An 11039-nucleotide genomic window follows, 5' to 3' on the forward strand; every position below is an offset into this window, starting at 1 on the left:
CCTACAAAGAACTCAAACAAATTTACAAGAAAAAAACAAACAACCCCATCAAAAAGTGGGCAAAGGATATGAAGAGGCATTTCTCAAAAGAAGACATACATACAGCCAACAGACACATGAAAAAGTGCTCATCATCACTCGCCATCAGAGAAATGCAAATCAAAACCACAATGAGATACCATCTCACACCAGTTAGAATGGCAATCATTAAAAAGTCAGGAAACAACAGGTGCTGGAGAGGATGTGGAGAAATAGGAACACTTTTACACTGTTGGTGGGACTATAAACTAGTTCAACCATGTAGAAAACAGTGTGGCGATTCCTCAAGGATCTAGAACTAGAGATACCATATGACCCAGCCATCGCATTACTGGGTATATACCCAAAGGATTATAAATCATGCTGCTATAAAGACACATGCACACGTGTGTTTATTGTGGCACTATTCACAATAGCAAAGACTTGGAATCAACCCAAATGTCTATCAGTGACAGACTGGATTAAGAAAATGTGGCACATATACACCATGGAATACTATGCAGCCATGAAAAGGGATGAGTTTGTGTCCTTTGTAGGGACATGGATGCAGCTGGAAACCATCATTCTCAGCAAACTATTGCAAGAACAGAAAACCAAACACCGCATGTTCTCACTCATAGGTGGGAACGGAACAATGAGATCACTTGGACTCGGGAAGGGGAACATCACACACCAGGGCCTATTATGGGGAGGAGGGAGGGGGGAAGGATGGTATTGGGAGTTATACCTGATGTAAATGACGAGTTGATTGGTGCTGACGAGTTGATGGGTGCAGCACACCAACGTGGCACAAGTATGCATATGTAACAAATGCATACTGCACGTTGTGCACATGTACCTTAGAACTTAAAGTATAATAATAATAATAATAATAATAATAATAATAATAATAATAACAACTTATATTTTCAACAGATTCTCTTTTTGTAACTTTTAATCACACAGGAGAAATTCTTATAGGATATTAGGTGAAAAATGCAGATAACAAAAATAATGGATTCTAATTGTATAAAAATATATAAAATTTGAAAACTGGCTTTGATAATTTGGTTTTGCATTAGAATATCTTCATGTAGAAGTCTGGAAACAAAATTTCATCCTATGCTGCCATTATTATTATTATTATTATTTATTTTTAGTTTTTGAGATGGGGTCTCACTCTGTTACCCTAGGCGGAGTGCAGTGGTGCAGTCTCAGCTCACTGCAACCTCTGCCTCCTGGGTTCAGGCAATCCTCCTGCCTCAGCCTCTCAAGTACCTGGGATTACAGGCACCCACCACACACACACACACACACACACACACACACACACACACACATATATATATGTTTTTTTTTTTTTTTTTTTTTTTTTTTTTTTTTTGTATTTTTAGTAGAGATAAGGTCTCACCATGTTGACCAGGCTGGTCTCAAAATCCTGACCTCAAGTTATCCTCCCGCTTTGCTCCCACTGCCATTATTATTGTCATGTCCAATTTGCTTAGGTTCTCTTAAATGGAAGAAGGTCACAATTACTATTAACTCCTCCTGTAGACTATGTAAGCTAGCCTATGGACCGCTCCAAGGAAAATAAGTACTGGGGCTTAGGATTTCAACATATGAATTCTGGGAAAGACATAGCTTAGTCCATTATAGGAAGTGACTGCTTAATGAATATGAGTCTTCCTTGTGAGGCGAAGAAAATGTTCTGGAAATAGTAGTAATGGCTACATAACACTATAAACGTGCCAAATGCCACTTAGTTGAACACTCAAACCAGTTAAAATGGTAAATTTTGTGTTGTGTATATTTTCTTACAATAAAAAAGTCATCACCTAGTCATGTTGATTTGATCTTGGGAAATGCTTCAAATCAGAATACATCTTGCCATCTCTACCATTCTAGTCCAAGCCACCATTACTTCCTGAATGATATATGTCAATAATTTTTAACTAGTTTTGTTTTGTGTCCATCTTTGCTGTGCTTCAATCTTTACTCTGCCCTAAAGGCAGATTTTTTTTTTTATTCAATTGCGTTACTCCCCTGATTAAAAATTTTCAGTGGTTTCTCATTTTATTTAAAATCATATACAAAATTTCTGGTTTTAATTACAGGCTCATTATGCTCAGGCATTGGCCTACATATCAGCCATATTTCTTTTCCACTGATTAATTTGCTTTAGTTTCAATCTGTTGTCTTTTAATTTTTGAGCACTCCAGGATCATTCTCATCTCCAGGCTTTTGCATGTGCTTTTCTCTTCACCCCCACTATCCTGCCTTCACTTTTTACCTACCTAACATCTATCATCATTCTTAACTTAAATGTCATTTTTCAAAGGGATTTTCTGTGATTTCTTCATCTAAATTATTCCCTTTCATAGTACCCAATTTCTTTCTTCTGAATACATAGAACAACAAAAATATTAACCACTAACTTATATTTATCTGTTTATAATGTCTGTCTCTTCCACCATGTTGTAAGCCCTGTGATGGTACCAACCATGTTTATTTGGTTCATGGCTATATCCACAGCATATAGCGCAGCATGCACTACATAGTAGGCACTCAAAAACACTATTTGAATGAATAAATAAATGAAGAAAATGATAGAGTTAGACTAAAAGATTTCAAAAGCTCTATCCACCTAGAGATTATGCAGTTTGTAATTAAATTACCTTATTTTCCTTAATTTTAATGATTGCTTAAAAGCTCACAAGTACTGACAACATCCCATAAGTAATCTTATAGTGCTCTAGTGTGGCTCTTAGAAACTTCCAGTTAAGCACACACTATGGACCAGCTCCTGCTGAAACAGGAGTTTGACTCAATAAAGAAATAAGTGGATATTAATAATAACAAGATCCAATATATAGTAGATTTAATCAATAAAATGAGAAGTTAGCCTTTGTTTTCCTTGGTCAGTGTATTAAGGAAAAAAGAAAAGACCAAAGAAAATGAAGTAAGAAAAAGATATAACCAAGGATGTAATTAAAGAAAGTTTGACAGATTGTAAAATAACTTGCCAAAAATAATAATAAAAAACAAATGCAGGATTATCTAAGAAGGTATAAATTACTTTAAATGACTCAGAAAGAGGTAAAATATATAAATAACTGTATTGAAGGTCTATTGTTATTAATGACATCAGCTCAAAATGATTTATAAGCCAGTTCTATTCAACCTTTAAGGAACAGATAATTACTTTGTTAAACTTTCCAAAGCATTAAAAGTGTTGAAAAACTTTAAAATTCATTCAACTGAGCTGCATAATCCTGTTAAAAAAAAAAAACAGAAAATAAAAGAAAAAAATAAGAGGAAACTATAGTTCAATCTCATTTATAAACATAATTACAAAAAAGTTAAATATTTACAAGTTAAAATTAGCAGTTTTTTCAGAGACTAATGTAAATGATCAAACAAGATTTATTCTAGAAGTGTAAGAATGATGTAGCATTTGAAAATTTATTAATATAATTCACTAAATTAACAAATTAGAGACCATTATACAATTTTGTTATTACAAAATGGTATTACTCATGAATCAAACCATTCCTTTTAAAAATTGTATTGTTTTAAATTGCCAAAAAATCATTGTACATATTCATGGGGTACATAGTGATATTTTGACACATGTAATGTATAGTGATCAGATCAGGGTAAATTAGTCTACCCATCATCTCAAACATTTATTTCTTTGTAATTTCTCATTTATTATGATTAAACACTTATCATTTTCTCCCTCTACTCTTCCTAGTCTCTGGTATCCTCTATTCTACTCTTTACTTCTATGAGATCAACTTTTTAAGCTTCCATATATGAGTGAGAACATGCAATGTTTAACTTTCTTTTGCTGTTTTATTTCGCTTAACATGATGTATCTCAGTTCCATCCATGCTGCTGCAAGTGACAGAATTTCATTCTTTTTTATGTCTGAATAGTATTCCATTGTGTATATACACACCACATTTTATTTATCCATTCATCTGTTGTTGGACACTTAGGTTGATTCCATATCTTGTATATTGTGAATATGACTGTGATAAATATGGGCTGCAGATGTTTCTTCAATTTAATGATATCCTTTTCTTTGGATAAATTACCAACAATGGGGTTGCTGGATCATAAGGTAGTTCCAATTGTAATTTCTTGAGGAACCTTCATACTGGTCCTTATAGTGGCTGTACTAGCTTATATTCCCATCAACAGTATAGAGGAATTCTCTTTTCTTTGCATCCTGCCAGCATTTGATATATTTTGTTTTTCTGATAATAGCCATCCTAAGTGGGGTGAGATGGTACCTCATTGTGGTTTTGATTTGCATTTCTCTGATGATTAGTGATCTTGAACATTTTTCCATGGATTTGGGCCCATTTATATGTCTTCTTTTCAGAAACGTCTGTTCAGATCCTTTACTCATTTTTCTTTTCTTTTCTTTTTTTTTCCTGTTGAGATGTTTGAGTTCTTTGTATATTCTGGATATTAATCCCCTGTCAGATAAGTAGTCTACTCCCAGTCTGTAGGTTGCTGTTTCACTCTGGTGATTGTTTTCTTTGTTGTACAGAAGTTTTTAGTTTGATATAATCCTATTTGTTTATTTTTGCTTTTGTGGCCTGTGCTTTTAAGGTCTTATTCATAAAAGCTTCTCCCAGACCAATATCTTGAAGCATTTACCCTATGTTTTTTTTTTTCTAACAGTTCTTTTTTTTATCATTTTGGGTCTTATATTATATCTTTGATCCATTTTGAGTTGATTTTTGTATAGGTGAGAGGTGGGGAGTCTAAATTCATTCTAGTTATAGTCATTTATGCCAGTACCATGCTGTTTTGGTTACTACAGCTTTGTAGTATATTTTAAGGTCTAGGTGTGGAATACCTCCAGCTTTGTTCTTTCTGCTCAAGATTGCTTTGTCTAGTCAGGGTCTTTTATGGTTTCATAAAAATTTTAGGATTTTTTTCTATGTCTTTGAAGAATGTCATTGGTATTTTGATAGGGATTACATTGAATCTGCAGATTGTTTTAGGTACTATTGTCATTTTAATAATATTAATTCTTCCAGTTAATGAGCATGGGACGTCTTTCTATTTGTTTGTAACTCTCCCATTTCTTTGAACAGTGTTTTGTAGTTTTTCTTGCAGAGATTTTTTACTTCCTTGGTTAAATTTATTCTCAGGTATTTTGTTTGTTTGTTTGTTTTGTAGCTATTGTAAATGAGATTACCTTCTTGATTTCTTTTTCAGTTACTTTATTATTCGTGCATAGAAACACTACTGATTTTTGTATGTTAATTCGGTATCCTGCAACTTTACTGAATTTGTTTGCTTATCCATTCTAATAACTTTTGGTAGAATATTCAGGTTTTTCTATATGTAAGATCATGTCATCTGCAAACAGAAATAATTTGCCTTTCTCTTTTCCAATTTGCATGCCCTTTATTTATTTCCCTTGAATAACTGTTCTGGCTAGGACTTCCTCAACACCATTTTTAATAAAGTCAAGCTAAAAATAAGTAGGTTCTTCCTTAATTTAATAAAAGAAAAAGGAAAAACTTAGCAAATAGCAAACATAATACTTAATAGGGGAACATTAGTATATTTTAATTAAAGTATTGATCAAAATAAGGGTGCCTAATTCTATCACAACAACTAGAATGGGAGTCCTAACCAATGCAATGAGGCAAAAAGAAAAATAAGTTAGAAATATAGACCAAGAAACTAACACTTTTACTATTTGCATACAATAGAATTGTCTGAGAGAAGGAACGGAACAATATTTAGTAAAACAGGTTGAAACAATGTCAAAATACAAAAATCAATCTTTTCTAATAACAATAAAATGTTAATTAGAAAAATGAAAGAGAAAATAATCTAACTAAATAGCAATAAAGTTATTAACCATATCCATGAATAAACAGCAGACTGTGTAAGATTTTTATAGGGGATACTATGTAATTTTATTGATGTACATATAATAAAGCCTGAATAAAAGTTTAGGATATGAAAACTCAATAAAGGTGTTAATTAAACCTAAATAAATGTATAAATTAAAGAAAATCCTAATTAAAATCCCAGTATTTTTTAAAAATGAAGGTTATGAGTTTCTTTTAAAATTCTTTTGAACGAAAAAATGCAAAGATATCCTAAAAAAAATTAAGCAAGATAAACAATGGGAGCGTAAGTTGGGAAGTTTTGTTTTATACTTCTTAAAGAGGACAGAATTGTGCTCTTATTTTGGAAGGGAGTATTATTGGGGCAAATATTACAAGAAAACTAGGTTTAGTTTTGGAAGCTGATGTTGTCTTTCTTTAGCTGGGTGAGCAATTGCTTTGCAAATCTCACTCAGTCAGGTTCTAAGACAAAGATTTGTAGGAAAAAACAGAAAACTTCACCTTGGCGCTAGACCAAACTACATCCTCTTATACAATATACTGGAAGTTCTATATTTTGAGGTGATTACTGGGCACTACTCAGCCAGTATAAAGCTGATGCTGCACATTTTTATCCTTATCAGTCTCTAAGTATTTATTATTAATTTTTGAGGAATCCAGAAAGGAAGATGGTGAGTAATCAACACTCCCATAAGAAAGTTGTTTGTGAAATCTCAAAACAAACCAAAAAGCAAAAAGACACCTGTTAATTACAAATACAAGTTTAAAATTGTACTTCAATTTAATTTCAAATATTTGAATTTCAAATTTAAATTCAAGTTTAAATATTTCAATCCTAAATTCAAATTTAATTTGAATTTTAAACCAATGGGAAGATGGTGTTAAGGTAATTTATCTCCATTTGTTTTAAAAAATTTTATCTCTACCTCACATAAAATGGGATAAGATGATTATACAATCACAAAAAACTACTGACATTAAATAAAAATATAAGAGATTATTTTGACAGTGTGGAATGGAGGGAGCCTATAAAAGCCAACAAACCTATACAACCCAAAAGCCATTAAAAATGAATGAATTTCTCTAAATAAAAATTAAGAATTTCTGCACAAGGAAAGATCCATCAACAAAGTTAAAAAGCAAGCAACAGACTAGGAGAAACTATTTGCAGCAAACACAGCAGAAAAAGTTCAGTCATTTATTGCAGCAGTCCCCAACCTTTTGGACAGCAGATACCAGTTTCGCGGAAGGCAATTTTGTCACAGACAGGGTCAAGGATGTTTTGGGGATGATTCAAGCACATTACACTCATTGTTCATTTTATTTCCATTATTACCACATTGTAATATATAAGGAAATAATTCTACAACTCACCATAATGTAGAATCAGTGGGAGCCCTGAGCTTGTTTTTCTGCAACTAGATGGTCCCATCTGGGTCTGATGGGAGACAGTGACAGATCATCAGCCATTAGGTTTTCATAAGGAGTGTGAAACCTAGATCCCTCACATGTGCAGTTTACAATAGGGTTTCATATTCCTATGAGAATCTAAAGCCACTGCTGATCTTACAGGAGGTGGAGGTCATGTGGTAATGCAAGTGATGGGGAGTGGCTGTACATACAGATGTAGCTTTGCTCGCTCACCCACTACTCACCTCCTGCTGTGTGGCCTGGTTTCTAATAGGCCACATACAGGTACCTATCCATAGCCTGGGGGTTAGGATCCCCTACTCTAGGGATTTCTACAGTTAAATAAGGAAAAGCAAATAACCTAATAAGAAAAGTGAGCGAAAGTTATAAATACAAAATTCTTCAAAAAAATATAAATGACTAGCATACGTTTTAAAATGTGCTTACGTTCCTTAGTACTGAGGTGAACTCAAATTGTAGTAGGAATGAGCTATCTTTCTCCATCAGTTTAGCAAAACTTAAAGAGATTGATAATGGCCAGTGCTGACTGGTATGCAAACTGGTGCTCTCACGAACTATTCATCAGTATTTAACCTGGCTCTACATTTCTGAAGTCAATTTGACATTATCTTTCAAACTGAAGACTTACATATTATTTGACCAGAAAATCCACATTGAATTATCCTTATTTTCTTCCACAATGAAGGCTTTCTTAGATACTGTCCTTGAGCATGTGAGATCACAACTCACATTCATGCTCAGTCCAATCAAGAATGTTCCAGGGCTACAACTCTGAACTCCTCCTCACATGCTCAGCTAAAGTTTCCCAATCCTACTCCCATACAGCTGGGTCAGCAAGGGTTTCCAGTCTTAGCCCCATGGCATCACAATATTGGTATCCCTCCCCTATAACAATTTAGGCAAAAGGTCAAGAACTCAAAATAGAAATGAAGTGGGGAGAGCACTAGTATATATGTGAATGGTGGGTTTTGGAGCAAACTATGGAGCATGTGCCTTGGCCAAAGGAATCCATATTTATAAAAGAATTATTATTTTTAAATGTTGGTTCTTTACTTTAAAACAAAGGAAATGAAATTTATGGGGAGCAAAGGAAACATAATTTTGTTCATGGGCAATTTCTTACTATCTCCCAATCAAGCCTTGCCACCAGTCCAGTATTACCTTCATTCGTGGTTAGTTTCCCCTAACTGTTCCTGCAGTCTTGACCAGCCCACACACCTTATATAGGACCACTGCAATCTACTGTAGGCTCTAAAGGCATTGAAAATCTAAAAGCAAACTGTCTCATTATGGTTTCTTTTCCTAGATGGCTCCTTGACTCCTCTGCAGATGTACAAACTTCTTCCCTAGTGTCAAGTCTATACACCAAGGGAATGGGGCTGATGGTGAACAGCATTAAGCTACTAAAGCTCCAAGTTCTCTTCCTTTTGACAAAGGTGCCCACTTATCTTTTCATTACAAAGTCACTTAAATGACTCTTCCCAGAACACTGTAAATTTGCTACAACTTCATTTCTCTCTTCCTCTAGAAAGAGATGCATCTGATAAGTCCTGCATTGGAAAAAAGCTAAAGTTCTGTGTCCTAATCCCCCAGTCACACGAAGAATAGTAAGAAAGCTATATATTTCAAGAAATGTGGACAAATAGCAAATACAAAATTTGTTCTGCCTTCTTACAGAGAAAGGGTTAAGGAACCACAACCTCCAACTTAAAGGCCAAGGTTACTTTATTCAGTTAGGAGAGTAGGCACTGTTTTCATAGAGTAATGAACCACAGTTTTTCTGCCCCACAGAATTCTAATACTGTCAAGTATGGTAAGACAGATGATCCTATGTAAAATATTTTACAAAGCAAAACAGATATAACTCAGTAACTGTGCATCTAATTTACTTAATTGCCTCATTTATCACATGACTTAAGTGAGCTGATGTTTTCTACTCTGCTTCACCCATGTAATTCTTGAAATATAAGAGCCGAGACACGGTGCCAGGCGTGAGCGAGAAATTCTGTCTCCTGAGAAAAGATATCACTTGAATGATGTTGGCTTTGGAATCCAGTTTATTGAAAAATCAATGTCCATTTGTGCGACCAACACATATGGCTTTCTTCCAGGCTGATGATGGCTTTGGGAGGCCGGCTATCACCTAATGAAGTCAGATCAGCTTACCCGGCACCTGAGTTGTAGTTGGCAAAGTGACTTTGTCATTAAAATCCAGTTTATCATTCCTGTTCGTGTTGTTCTTCCCACTTTACCCCCTCCTCTCCATTTCTCCTGAAATCACAGTATTTTCTCTTATGCAGATACCAGACCAATGGCTCCAATTTTTAAAATTTCAAAGGGACTCAGTGTGATGTTTGGTGCTCAAAGGATAAACAACTTTTTTTAAGTCTGTGTCTTTGATGGCATAGAGAAGTACACACATACATACATACATACACACATGTACATACATACACACTATATATACACTCAAGACTGAGTAGGACTATACACATGTATGTATATATATGTATGTATATGTATACATATATGTAGATATATGTGTGTAGTCCTACTCAGTCTTGAGTCAAAATAGATGATTTTAAAAGTCAGAGCCAGGTTTGTAACAGGCTTAATTGAAATTCGTCAGTTTAACTGTCTTGAGTAAATCAGCAAGGCTAAGTTTGTCTAATGTGTTCATTCATGCATTTCCATAAACAGAATTCAGCTCATATTTTACATATGGCTTTTAGAAAATTATCACTAAAGTAATACCATTTTCCCATAATTAAATGGAGTGGCAATCTAAATTACAATACTTTTTTTTTTTTTTTTTTAATCCCTCAGTGTTCTCTTCCCCTGGAGAATACCATCAGAGTGATAGTCATTGGCAACAGAAGCTCTGGCAAGACAGATTTTTTTTCTCTCTCTCTCTTTCTCCCTGAAATCTGCCAAGAGTAACAAATAATTCCGTTATAAAGTGCCAGCTCAGCCATGAAGCATAGTTGCTGGGTTCATATTTGGCTCCATCATGTGAAGACCTCTTTTTGCAAGGGTAGCAGGAGCTCACAAAGTCAATGAGAGGATAGAGAACCAAGCATGGAGGCTGGGTCTAAACCAAGGCACTTCTATGCCAAGAGGGAAGAATCCAAAATATTTTCGTTCAAACAGACTGGTCTAGAGCTACTGCTTTATAAAGGATACGAAGGCTGCTGCTGCTGCTATGAATGAATCTAAATGGTTTATTTTGTCTCTGTTTCTTGCTGAAGAGTCACAGTCCCATGTTGGTTGGGCCTGGGACATTTGCTTCCCTTCTGGCCGATGGTACTCCAAAGAGAAAGGATGTGATCTTTTTGGTTTCTTCCCACAAGGAAAAGGGAGTTGATGGGAACCTGCCCGATATGATGAAAGTCATCTGCAGTCAGAGGTGCAGTGCCTAAACTGGGAGGTTGTGAAAGAAAACTGCCAGAGGGTTTCTGAAGGGTTCAACATGTGCCTGAGGTGCCCAGAACATGTGCTCAAAAGAAGGAACTGAAAGCAACAAGGAGTATATGGTCATTTGCGTTCAGCATTCCTATAGAGTTGAAATCTAAAACGAAGATCTAAAGTTCACAATGACTTCAACAGATCTGAACGGATAAGTATTATAAACTGGAAATGTTCATGGGCAATTTGAAAGATTCAAGCTCCCCGCAATCTTGATCAGTGAAAGAATGAAGTCTACTG

Source organism: Piliocolobus tephrosceles, chromosome 7 (genome assembly GCF_002776525.5).
Source record: "Piliocolobus tephrosceles isolate RC106 chromosome 7, ASM277652v3, whole genome shotgun sequence".
Taxonomy (NCBI): domain Eukaryota; kingdom Metazoa; phylum Chordata; class Mammalia; order Primates; family Cercopithecidae; genus Piliocolobus; species Piliocolobus tephrosceles.